The 13,273-nt window shown below is 33.4% G+C and overlaps 1 protein-coding gene and 1 pseudogene across 1 annotated transcript in view; one reads left to right on the top strand and one right to left on the bottom strand.

Annotated features, from left to right (window-relative positions):
• Positions 1 to 13,273, top strand: part of LOC118747818 (tight junction protein ZO-2-like) — a gene marked incomplete at its 5' end in the record, with an annotated part of 155,631 nt that overhangs the window by 45,640 nt on the left and 96,718 nt on the right.
• Positions 1,505 to 3,085, bottom strand: LOC118747844 (annotated as a pseudogene).

Below are 13,273 nucleotides of genomic sequence, written 5' to 3'. Positions count from 1 at the left end.
TTTAACGAGACCTTAACTTATTTTATTTTATTCATTTTAGTGCAGTTTTGACAAAATTTTCTTGCTAACAAATCTTTTGTTACACTACTTCATTTTATTCCTTTGATTGTACAGGTTGAATAAAAGCTTGTTTTTAAAGAATATTTTTTTACATTATTTTATTTTTCTGACGGTGTTATGCTTTTTTTTCCATATAAGAAACTACTTTCTAGGCATTTTTTCTATACAAGGTTTGAGCGAAGTTTTGTTTGTATGAAAGAAAATATCTGAGCCGTCAGCAAAAAAAAATTTAAAAAAATCAACGCAATTTCTTACCAACTTCAAATGTGTACATTATTATACTAAAATTGAATGTGCTATAAAGCTGCATACCGTTTTTTTTAATTTTAGTAAAAAGTTTAAAATTTTGATGAAAATTTATAAAATTCTCCTTAATTTTATAAAAAATTTTAAACTGGTTTAAATGGCTTTTTTTGGTTTTGATTTACAGTCCGTCAATAAAGTTTAGGTACAGCAATTTTTTTACAATACGGGCAACTATTTTTTAAATATTTTATTTTTCGATAATTTTGTATAAAAACATGGTCAATTCTACAACAAAAAAACGAAAAATCAGAGTTCCAAACCTTATGCAAAGTTAACGAAAATTCGGCAAAATTTCATTCATATATTGCACTTTTTATTTACGCTCTCTAGAAAAAATTTGGGTATGCAATTTTTTAGCCCATTCAATTTTAGTATAACAAAGTACAAGTATGAGCGTAAATAAAAAGTGCAATATTTGAATGAAATTTCGCCGAATTTTCGTTAATTTTGCACAAGGTTTGGAACTCTGATTTTTGGGTTATTTGTTCTAGAAGTGAACATATTTTTATACAAAATTATCGAAAAATAAAATATTTAAAAAATAGTTGCCCGTATTGTAAAAAAATTGCTTAAAAAAGCAAAAGAATAGTGTACAAAACTGATAAAAATTTCGAGGGCGGTATGTGTATATTTTCATAAAAAATTATAAGCTGCGCCATGTGATATTATTAAAATTTGTAAAACGCAAACTTGTTTTACAAACTTCTACCATGCATTTCAATACCTTGCTTGATTGTAAGTTCCTTATACATGTCCCATTTAGTAAAAATATTGTTATACCATTCATAAAATATTTTTATTAAAAATAAAGCAAAGTAAAAAATTAACATGCAAATTAATTAAGTTCCCAAAGTCTCTTTTTTATAATTATATTATAAACATAATATATATTTACGCATACAGCTGCGGCCAATAAGAGAGTAAAAAAATTAAATATTATTATGGGCTACAAACCTGCATACTCGAAAATTTTCAAGATGAAATTTTTGTGAACTAAATATATGCAAGCTTTGAAACTTTTGTTTATGTAGTTTCTGTTTTAGATTGAAATTTATTTTAAAAATGACTAAAAATAAATAAATAAACATAATTTTGCTACTTTCTTCACCGCAACTGTATGTACCTACATATGTATATACATATATATGATATGACAACATGACTAGTTGTGATAACTTGCGAATCACCCAATTGTTGTATAAAAACAAAAGTACTTAAATCGAAAAAATGAGATCTGCCAAGCAGGTACTATCATCACGCGAACACAAAAAACTTTAAACTTTATTGACTGACTGTATAGGGTTTTGTTTATATAATAATAACAATACTAATGGGAATATTAATAATACGTATGCATGAATGAACATTTTACTGAAAAGGGACGGAACCTTGATTCAAAAAATAGTCTGCCAATTTTTCTCTTAAACGGAATGCAGCCGCGCTTGCATTACGTCGATTTGACGTTATAGAGGTCAATGGACCACCCAGATCCTCCCGATCACGGCGCCATTCTCCATTTGTTGTCACTTGTTCTGGGTCATCTGTGTACGAAATTTTCTGGACAGTACCATCGTTTCAGATCGTTTAGCATTACGAAGTTGTGCAAAACCAAGCACGTAGTTCTCCGGACTACAATTGATGACTTTTCGAAGGACACGCCAGCGAGCAGTTAAAATCCCGAAGCTATTTTCAATTACCCGACGAGCTCGCGACAATCGGTTATTAAAAACTGTTTTGCTGCGAGTTAGTTGTACGCCAGGGTATGGCCGCATTAAATTTTCTTTCAGTGGGAATGCCGCGTCGGCGAAAAAAAAATATGGAAATTCTTCCGTCGATCCTCTCCACAACGGCGTTTTTGGTGGTAGTGGCAAACCATTGCTCAGCAGCGCCCGTCCAAATGCTGTTTGGTGGAAAACACCTTGAAATAAAAGAAACAAATTAAAAATGAGTAAATGCCAATTCCTTTAAAATATTTTTGTGCTACCTCCATCACTTTGTCCTCTGTAGCTTGCAATGTTAGCGGATGTAAATGTGTACTTGGCGTCGCAGGTAGCCATTAAAACTATACTATAAAATTTTTTATAATTAAAGTACAGCGAGCCAGAATTATTCGGACAAGTGATGGCTATGCGTTTCCCCGTCAATCGCTCCTACACAATTTGGCATATTCCACATTCTGGAAGTCGTCCGCAATGTCTTTATATTGCGCCAAGGGGGTTCGCTGAGATATACTGGAGACAAAGAAGTCCATATAATCTGGCAGGTCTCTAACCTAGTCGTGGATAACACAGTGCGGCGCCGCGCCATTACGCCGAGAGCTGAGTTACTGGCGTCGATACCGATTTTCACAACTCAGTGACGCAATGGCGCCAGCAACACCGGAACACTGACAACACCGGGCGGCGCAAAGAACACACAAAAGCGAAGTGGCACTTGTAAAATTTGCAGCACAAGGCGAATTTTTACAAGGTGGTGTTGCTAAAATTAGCCGCGGTCCTTCTGAATGTGAAAATTATGTGTTTGTTGTATTTTTGGGTTTTGAACATGGGTGAGTTGTTTTTGCCCAACCAATACCGCCTTGTATTAATTCACCTTAGTTTAACACCGGAACACTAACAACACCGGGAGTCGCAAAGAACCAGTAAAGAACACCCGATATAGAAGTGTCTCTTGTAAAATGTGCAGCACAATGCGAATTTATACAAGGTGGTGTTGCCAGAATTCGTCGCGGTCCTTCTGAATGTGAAAATGATGGGTTTGTTGTATTTTTGGGTTTTGAACTTGGGTATATTTGAGTTTTTTCTCAACCGATATCACCTTGTATTAATTCACTTTGGAGCAGCGTGCAGCAATAAAGGAAATGAGCTTTAGCCTGAAGAGGCGCAATTGCGCCAACACACTGTGCTGATTCCGACAGTGGCGCTGGAGTTAGTGTGTCAGCGCCAAAAAATTTGCGCCGTTACCCAGGCCTACTCTAACCCAATATTACGAACAGTTGTTTTTCCCATCTTGAGCATTGAAGCGACGATTTCGAACGACGATCCATGTGCGAGGTACCTAAAATTGTTATTATAATGTAAAGAATATCTAGCATTCGCATTTAACTTACATCAGTGTTATCGCAAGGCGCTCTTTTGGAGAGATTTGTTTCTTAGGTCTTTCCAGAAACGGATTTAGCAACGTTTGCAATAAATCGTACACCGGGCGGTTTATCCTGGTTAAAAGAAAAATCTTGCTGTCGTGGGATTTGCATTTCAAGAACACTTTCCTAAAGTACCCATACAATTTCCGATCCTTATTTACTGGATGAACCGCCTCGATTCTTGCCGTTTCTGTTGAAGACGGCAAATATTTAAAAATGCCAAATCGAGGAGGTCTTCTTCCATTTGTCCATCAGGCCACATGGTGTATTAATCAAGAAAACACCTGTAGGAGTATGTTTCATTATTATTAAGTGCACTTAATTTGCCAAAATTAGTTACTTACTCTTTGAACAACTTGTCCTGTGAAAAAAACAAATTAATGAATAAATCAATATTTCCCAAACAGCTGATTTTGAAATATACTGTGCGATATGCGGAGAATAACCACTCCCATGTTTCATATGCGCTGCTTGATTATGCCCTGCCTTGCTATGTTAGTATAACCAGCGCTTAAGTTAAATTCTAAGAGAAACATGTAAATGAAGTACAAGTGAATACGTATCATTTCTTTTCGCTTGAGCTCAGAAGCATATGACATGACTTCACGGAGGACCCTGGGCAATCTGAAATATAAATAAAACTTCCCATACTCAGGCTGATCAATGTCAGAAAGCGCAAGTGATCTCTTTTGCGATTTACAAAACGCAGCAATGGATTTAAAGAGCTGACTTCTATCATACGGTGAGAACAACTTCACAACAATAGGCAAGTGGTTGTTGTTTTTTTGCATGTTTGCTTTTGTACTTCGTAGTCTGAACGCTTCACACAGTGGCGTGGTTTTGTGTTGCGCTGCACTGCATACCTTCCCGAAAACATCAGTCAAACTCTCATCAACAGCTCGCGGGATACCGTTGATTATAATGTCTGTGGAGACAGCGCTGCTTTCAAGTTCAAAGAGCTGAGAACGGACAGCGGCAATCTCACTGCGTAGAGATTGAATCTCAGTGCATGAGTTCTCGACAGCAGTTACTCTCTTCTCAATTGTAGTAGTACTGCTTTAAATTTGCCATTTCAGCAGCCAACTCACCGATTTTCTGCATCACTCTCTCCTCAGAACTCTTCATAACTGCCGTCAACTCTTTAATAATAGCCACCCGTTGCTCTTCCATCTTAGATTCGACCAGCGTTGCCGAATTGACGATTTCGTCGTCATTTTGACGTTTTTTAAGCTCAATGACGTTTTGACGATGTATCTCCCCGTAATGACGATTTTTTATTTTAGTTTTTTCACCTAACTACGTATGTAAGTATGTATGTAAACAATTTTTTAAAGTAAAACGTAATCCAAAGTACAACCATGCATTTATCTAGTTTTTTTCTATAACAGTGCTTTTAGTTATATTAAATTTGTTCTAGAATTGTAACCAAATCGTTAATTTGCACTGTTGATACTCATATGAAAGAGACAGAAAAATAGCAGAGGGAATTCGTTCAGTCAAGTTTATCTATCGATTTTTTCAGGGTAAGATTACGATTTTTCAGCAAAAGCTTTCGGCAACGCTGGATTCGACTCTGTATACCATATCAGATGATGGAGTTAGCGGGGGGGATGCAGGTTTACGCGATGAATTTTTGCGTGTTATGGACATATCCAGATATCAAATGAAGCAATCACAAGTGTAAGATGCCAGGAAAAGTTTTGTGCACACACGTATTAAAGTATAGCACCGATTTTTAGGTAATTTAAGATTTAATGTGAAACTTAAACGAGAAAAGTCAGGAGCACTGCCAAAACACGTCCTACTCGCACTGCATTACAATTGTTCTATATTGTATTGGTACAATAGCATTTTATTTTAATATTTCAAGTTAAAATTATAAATTTCAGATCATTTTGTAACACATACGATATAGCTTGTTGTCATGCAGTCGGTATATAGTTTTGCAAAAGAAAGTAAATGACAGATTATTACTTTTTATTTATTCCCATAAGTTAGTTAACTAAGAATACTAGAAAGATATAAACTATTGACTTCTATCTTAAAAATTAAAGAAAATTATTTTTAATCACATTTAAGCTGAAGCACAACACCGGCGAACGGCAAATTTTTCGTCGCGAATGTTCGCCGAAATAATTAAAACACACTGATTTATATGAGAACGCGCACAATCAAAGCAAACGACGAAGTTTGGTCGACGACTGTTCGCGACGATAGATTTATTTCTATCGCCGCGGTCAACGGCAACGGCAAAAAAAAAGGCCATGATGACCATACTTTAAAAGTTATCGTAATTTTTGTTTAAAAGTAAAATAATATACCTTATATTTTTCTATCAGAGATTAATCTAGTAAAACGTAAGTTTACTAGTAGTTATATTTAAAAACTATTTCTATATTTTAAACTTCTTCATGCTGGTATTTTCCCTCTTCGTTGTAAAAGCTTCCTTCTTAAAACACGGTAACCTTATCAGCTGACAGCATTCGAACCGCTCGATACCGCTCTATTTGTGTTTCAGTAAGCGAATTGGCTTGGCGAAAGTTGGACGTCGGCATCGCTCTGCTGGGCGAAATTTGCCGTTCGCCGGGTATTGTGTTTCAAGCATTTATTTGACATAAGTCGCGGTGGCACGCACAATTTCCAAAAATTTTTTTTCAAAACCAATTTTTCCTTAAGAGCTACATATTTAAAGTTTTATTATATTTAAGAAAACCTTTTTCTAATTTCAATAAATAGGGCCACAATATGTTCACTAATAAATACCATATATTCGATTGCTTTCATGGAAATGTTTGCAATAAACGATGGGCAAAGTTGAAAAAGTTAAGAATAATAGGGCGGCTTTCATGGTTCCCGATGAAAACTCCAAACTATATAAGTCAAACAACATATTTTAGTGCACAATTCAATATTTTCTGTAAAAATATCATTTTCAAAAATTTCATACATCGCTATGTTTGTGCAGCCTTGTATGAAAATATATATAGTTTTTTAATTAGACAATTGTTTATTGAATTTTACTATAACATGAGCTCATAGTTGCCAACTTGGTGCTTTAAGCACTAGATTTAGTGCTTTTTGAAAATTAAAACGCCAAAAAAAATTGTTTAGTGCCTAGTGCTTTTTTTAGTGCTCTTCTTCTGAACTCAAATTTCTCATAGATAATTAAAACATGAAATAATTTGAAATATTTAAAGCTGTAGCAGCACTGAATTTAAAAGAATCTACATTCATTTTTTCGTTTGTTGCGATTAGATTTTTCTTTCTCTAAATATACCAGTTTTAACCTGTAGTACCTAATTCGCTATTAATAAATATTATTTATTTATTTATTTTTTTACTTTTGTTAAATACAAACTGTTGTGAAAAAAAGTATCCTTTGGTACAAAAAAATTAGTGCTTTTAGTACGGTAAAACGCTTTTTTCCCCAAGTTTTGGTGCTTTTTGAAACTTAGAAGTTGGCAACACTGCATGAGTTTGCAAAATCTCCTCACATACTTACATTTACATCTATTCTATACATATAATAAAATTGTAACAGGTCGATGTCTGTACATTATAGATATTAAAGAAAAATGAATGTGGGGGGTCTTTATTAGAGCACCAGAAGCCAAATCAACCATTTTTAGAATTTTTGTCCGTCTGTCTGTCTGTCTGTATGTTTGCACGCGCATCACTCGAAAACGAATTTATGGATTTGAATGCAGTTTTCGCCGGTGTACTGCTAGGTCAAGCTTAAAATATAGAAAAAAAAAAAGAGAGTTGCCACCTGTTTCAAAATTGCAGTTTAAATAAATTGATAAGAAAAAGTGAATATTGCAATATGAGCGTCAAAAGAAAGAAGCTTAAGAAGGCTTACACCCAAAAATATTTTTTTAGAGTTGTCACCTGTTTTAAAAATTTTAATTTAATTTAATTTATAAGATAAATTGAATATTGCAATATTACCCATATTGCTGTACTGAAGAGGGTTGAAAAATTTTATTCCTGAAAATAATTTTAGGGAGGGCTGCCACCTGTTTAAAAAATTTTATTGTATTAAATTGATAAAATAAATTAAATCTATATCTACACTTATAATAAAATTGTAACAGGCCGAGGTCTGTACCTTATAGATATTAAAGAAAAATCTGTCTGTATACTTGTATGTGAATCACTCGAAAACATGGAATTGAATGCAGTTTTCACCGATGTGTCGCTAGAGATCTAGCTTACAATATAGAAGAAAAAAATTAGCGAGTTGCCACCTGTGTTTAATATTTCAAATTAGGTCAATTGATACGGTAAAGTAAATAATAAAGTAAATAAATTTGTGGAAGGTTGCCATCTATTGGAAAACTTTAATTTAATTTAATTGATAGACTAAATTAAATATTGCAATATTGGCATCAAACTAAAGAGGCTAGGAAATTTTAATGCCGAAAATATTTTTTGGGGGTTTGCCAACTACTTGAAAAATTGTATTCATTAAAGTTTGAAATATAAATGAAATATTACACTACGGGCATTAAACTAAAGAGCATTAGGAAGCTTAAGGTACTGGCCCAATGCAGACTTGCTTTGCTTGCTTCGCTTTGAGAACTGTCAAAAGTTATTTGGAATATACTAAAACGTATGAAGGCTGACCAAATAGCAGCTTTGCTTCACTTGCTTTAAGCGCCACAAAGTTTCAAATAGGCAAATGTTTTAATTGAAAGCGTTTTGTAGGCTTTTGACAAAAAGGTATGTTCCCGTTCTTAATGAACTCAAACAAACTGCTGCACACGTTTATGAACAAAAATTTTCTTACAAAAAACTTCATAATATAAGTAATTCAAAGTTTAATAAAAATGATTCTATGTTTCCATATTTATATTTAACAGTCGCTGGCTTAAAGTGAAAAGTTGCTAAGTCCATTTTTACAAATTTTACAGGAACATTTTACGTGTTTAAAGCAAATCAAAACTCCATACGAATCAGAAGGAATCGATCTCTGTTAAAAAATTTCGTATTATTTTGGCCTTAACGCATATTCGGAACCTCTTTTGGACTTATAAAATTTATCTTTCATTGAATATAAACGAGAAAAAATAAAACAAGTACCTTAAACCTTAATTTCTCTTACTTTCTATATCAAAATTTGAGGCTTCATAAAATGTAGACTTAGCAATTTTTCACACGAAGCTAGCGATATTTATGATGTCAAACTACTGGTAAATCGTCTCTTGAAAAATCGATTTTTTTTAGTTTATTGTTTTAATAAATGTACATATAGTTATATATGTATGTATAATTATTATCATTCCTTTGAGATGCAAAAATTAATTCACATTCATTTAAAAATAAATATGAAAACATTGTTTTGTATTTCTTTTTTTTAAATTTTCTGGAATTTTATGGCAAAATTATTCTTGCTGTAAGGAAACAGACCATGACTTTTTAACTACACAACTAGTTGCTTTGACAGCGTTCCAAGCCGCCATTTGGCTAAACGAGTTTTTGAAGTAAATCAAAGCAAATTAAAGTAAGCAAAGCGTGCCTTTACTTTTGAAAATATTTTTGAAGTTTTAATTCGGTTAAATTTATAAGATAGCCTAAATGTTGCCACATGGGTATCAAACGAAAGTATTTGAGAATAATAAAATTGCAACAGGCCAATATCTGTACATAACAGATGTTAAAGAAAAATTAATATATCAACAGAAGCCAAACTTAAAATTTCTATAATTTTGGTCTGTCCCTATTTTTGTAAGCGCATCACGCAAAAACTAATATATATGCATATTGCTAGAGCTCTAATTTGAATCCTTTTTTTTTAGTTTATCGTCGATCATTATTCCTAGGTATTTGAATGTATTAACTTTTTCCAGTGCGTCGTTGTTTTTTATTTACAGTTGGCAACGGACTGTTGTCAAAATTTCGCCTTGATATAATCACAAACTTAATTTTATTGACATTCAATTAAGTGTGTTCAAGCATAACCAATCGCACTTTTTTGGAACTTCTGTGTGCAAGGCATTTCGCTAAAAAATCAAAACTTTTTGTTGTTGCTGCCAAAAAATTAAGAAATCTGAGACGTCATGCTTTACAATTTCATAGTTCTCTGTACAATGTATTTCACTATGCTACTAAATGGCTGCACCGATTTGGTTCATATTTGGAACAGAAGCATATGACATGACTTCACGGAGTACCTTGGGCAAGCTCTCATATAAATAAATCTTCCCATACCCAGGCTGATTAATGTCAGAAAGAGCAAGTGATCTCTTATGCGATTTACAAGGAAGGTATTTCTCTAAAAAAATCAATACTTTTTGTTGTTGCTGCCAAAAAATTAAGAAATCTGAGACGTCATGCTTTACTATTTCATAGTTCTCTGTACAATGTATTTCACTATACTACTAAACGGCTGCACCGATTTGGTTCATATTTGGAACATATGCCAGCACCTTGAAAATAAATATTCCCAAACCAATTACGCTGGGAAACTGAAACTTAACACTGCTGCATATATTGCAAATGCATTGGAAAAGGGGGCGTCGCACATTCCATACCAACTGAACTTCTCATATAACTTATCTCTGGAACCGCTTACGCTATCCTGAAATTCGACACAACTTTTTCGAACATATTTTATGAATACTGTAGTTATGGCGAAAAGTGGTGAGTAATGGAAAAGGAGGAGCGGCAACCCCATGCTTCTCATTTCACTTATCTCTTCAACGCTCACGTTAACTTTCTGAAATTTGGCACAGCTACACAAGTTATCAATACCGTACCTATGGCGAAAAGTGGTAATTATTGGAAAGGCTGGATCGATATACGTTTACGTAAACGCGCAAGTATCATTCGATTGGGAACCATTTTCTCCTAGATCTGTCCTATCTACATACCTATATGCATAAAATTATAGCCGTTTTCGTTGTTCGGACCTAACTCAAAAACCACTGAATAGAGTTCCGTCAGATTGGCGGAGGTTATCTATACATATAATAAAATTGTAACAGGTCGATGTCTGTACATTATAGATATTAAAGAAAAATTAATGTGGGGAGTATTTATTAGAGCTCCAGAAGCCAAATCAACCATTTTTAGAATTTTTGTCTGTCTGTCTGTATGTTTTCTCTCGCATCACTATAAAACGAATGCATGGATTTGAATGCAGTTTTCACCGATGTATTGCCAGAGGTCTAACTTAAAATATATAAAGCAAACAATTAGAGAGTTGCCTGTTTGAAAATTGCAGTTTAAGTAAATTGATAAGAAAAAGCAAATATTGCAATATGGGCGTCAGAAGAAAGAAGCTTAAGAAGGCTTACAGCCAAAAATATGTTTAGAGTTGCCACCTGTTTGAATTAATTTAATTTATGAGGTAAATTTAATATTGCAATATGGGTATCAAACTGAAGAGGTTTAGGAAATTTAGGCAGGGTTGCCACCTGTTTGAAAAAATTTATTGTATTAAATTGATAAAATAAATGAAATCTATATCTATACTTATAATAAGATTGTAACAGGCCGATATCTGTACCTTATAGATATTAAAGAAAAATTAATGTTGAATTTTTCTTAGAGCTACAAAAGCCAAATAAACAATTTTTAGAAACTCTCTCTGACTCTCTGTCTGTCTGTATATTTGTAAGCGCATCACTCGAAAACACGGAATTGCTTACAATATAGAAAAAAATGAGAGAGTTGCCACCTGCGTTTAAAATTTCAGTTTAGGTCAATTGATACGGCTATATGGCTGTCAAAGAAAGAGGTTTACAAAGGCTTACAGCTGAAAATATTTTTGTGGAAGGTGTCCACTAGACTGGGTCGGTCCCCATACAAAAAAAAAAAGTTGCTAATGTCCGCCCCTAAATTTAAAGATTATGTTGAGAGGGTTCTGGAAAAATTTTTTTTTTTTTTTTTAACCCTCCGAAATACAGCCGAAATGGTTTTTTCGTTGTAACTTGGTTATTTGACGGCCGATTTTTAAAATTGATATGTCCTTATTTTTGTCTTGAGAAGCTTCACTTTTCGTTCTTATGTCTTTTTAAGCTTTGAAGTCGCGTTCGCATGATAAGGGCAGAAACAAAATTTTACCCCCCCTAAAGCATATTTTTTTCCTTACCAAACGAAAGTACTTAAAAATTCAAGAAAATGTTGCCTTCAAACTATATTACTAAAATAATCAACAAAAAAGTTATTTCACTTACAATATTTATTGCTACTTAAGCAAATTTTGGCGCGAATCAAGGCTTTTATATTTACATATTTATTTATTTATTTATTTATTTATATATTTATATATATGATCCAAAGCGATCTGAAGTATCCGTCCTATCTAACGCCGAGCAATAATTTTTTAAGGACAAATCAGATACTTTTAAACTTTGTGTGACTTCTTCACTTGCTTCATCGTCTTCACTTGAGCTAGGCACATAACCAATCGAACTTGCAGCGGTTTCAGTGTGATTTTCAACATTACATTCTAGCGAGCAATTGTCAGTTCTAGTATGATCAAGCCCACTATCTAATGACAAAAGCCTTGGCCCGCATTGATCATAAAGAAAGTCATTTACCGCGGTTGGAACTCTACTTGCACTAGGGCAATCACATTGTCGATTTAAGTCCATAATGCACTTACACTTTGAAATTAACAATATTTTATTCCATTCCTGATCATTATATTCATAAGGATGTTTTTTTACATTGTAATAACTTTGAAGGAGGCTTTCAATGTTTCTCCGGAGCGTAGTTCTTGTAACTATAGGGATGTTTGCCTGCTGCCACAACTTTGAAATTGTGTTCATAACTATTGGCAAATATTCATTGAGACTTCGATTTTTTGGAACACTTGCAGAGCCGTAATATTTAAGGAACAAAAAATATTCAATAACACCACGTTTCGTAGGTAACATTTTAATATCAATATCGCGCTTAACGAAAGCCATTTTTAAATTGCACACACTGTTAAGTCACTTTTTAATTTTATTTCACCAGCACAATTTATGGTATTAATTATAAATTATTATTATCAATACGAAACAACAGGTTTGACTCACTTATTTACTTTGACTTCCACAATTTATAAAATTTATTGGCATGATTAAATTACAAGAGGTTAGCTCGCTATTGACAGCGTCAGTTTTGCACTCCCCGGGTTGCTGATGCGACGAAAACAAAGAGTATGAATTTGGGAAAAATCGTAGCAAAAATGTACCTAAATTGGTACGAAAGCAGTGAGATTAAATTTCCAACTAAGAAAACTGTTGGAGGAATTTGTGGGGGCGAATTTTGTTAGCTGACCTAACCATGGGTAAACGACTTCATAGCTTAAAAGGAAATGTGATGACATGTTAATTTTAAAAATCGGCCGTCAAATACCCAACTTTCAACGAAAAAACCTTTTCGGCTGTATTTCGAAGGGTTAAAAAAAAAATAAAATAAAAATTTCGAAATCCTCTCAACATAATCCTTAAATTTAGGTTACTCTGTTGCATAAAAAAAATCAATTTTTGTTGTACTGTGTTATTATACTTACATCTGAAACTCATGTTGACCTGTGATATTAAAAGTGCTATAACTCCTTTGTTTATTATTTTAGTAATATAGTTTGAAGGCAACATTTTCTTGAATTTTTAAGTACTTTCGTTTGGTAAGAAAAAAAATATACTTTAGGGGGGGTAAAATTTTGTTTCTGCCCTTATCATGCGAACGCGACTTCAAAGCTTAAAAAGACATAAGAACGAAAAGTGAAGCTTCTCAAGACAAAAATAATGACATATCAATTTTAAAAAT

Source organism: Rhagoletis pomonella, unplaced genomic scaffold, assembly GCF_013731165.1.
Source record: "Rhagoletis pomonella isolate Grant_MI unplaced genomic scaffold, Rhpom_1.0 Rhpom_scaffold_00001, whole genome shotgun sequence".
NCBI classification, from domain to species: domain Eukaryota; kingdom Metazoa; phylum Arthropoda; class Insecta; order Diptera; family Tephritidae; genus Rhagoletis; species Rhagoletis pomonella.
This window is presented reverse-complemented; position numbering and strand designations above follow the sequence as displayed.